The sequence below is a fragment of the Pterocles gutturalis genome, unplaced genomic scaffold (genome assembly GCF_000699245.1).
Source record: "Pterocles gutturalis isolate BGI_N339 unplaced genomic scaffold, ASM69924v1 scaffold28229, whole genome shotgun sequence".
Taxonomy (NCBI): Eukaryota; Metazoa; Chordata; class Aves; order Pterocliformes; family Pteroclidae; genus Pterocles; species Pterocles gutturalis.
Window position 1 is genome coordinate 1 of NW_010129025.1, and position 324 is coordinate 324.

Genomic DNA, 324 nt, shown 5'->3' on the forward strand with positions numbered 1-324 from the left:
CAGACCAGCTCGGCAGCCTACAGACCCGCAGCCAGAGTCCTGGATCCTGCCAAAAGAGCAGGACCTGCCACCTCCCCGCAGATCTCTCCTGCAAGCCAGGGTGGGGAGCTGGGCTGGCCTTGGGCTGATCCTACAGAAAAAAAACAAACAAAAAGGAAAAAAAGCCTGTGTCTGCCTGAGCGCTGAAGGTGTGGGGAGGGGGCAGGACAGCCCCCTTTGCCTGGTCTGGGGATGAGCTTGGATCAGCTGAGCAGCTGTGAAACTTTCCTTCCTCTGCCTGCATCGGCGTGTCTGTTGTTCTTGGGGCGGCGAAGGGACATACTC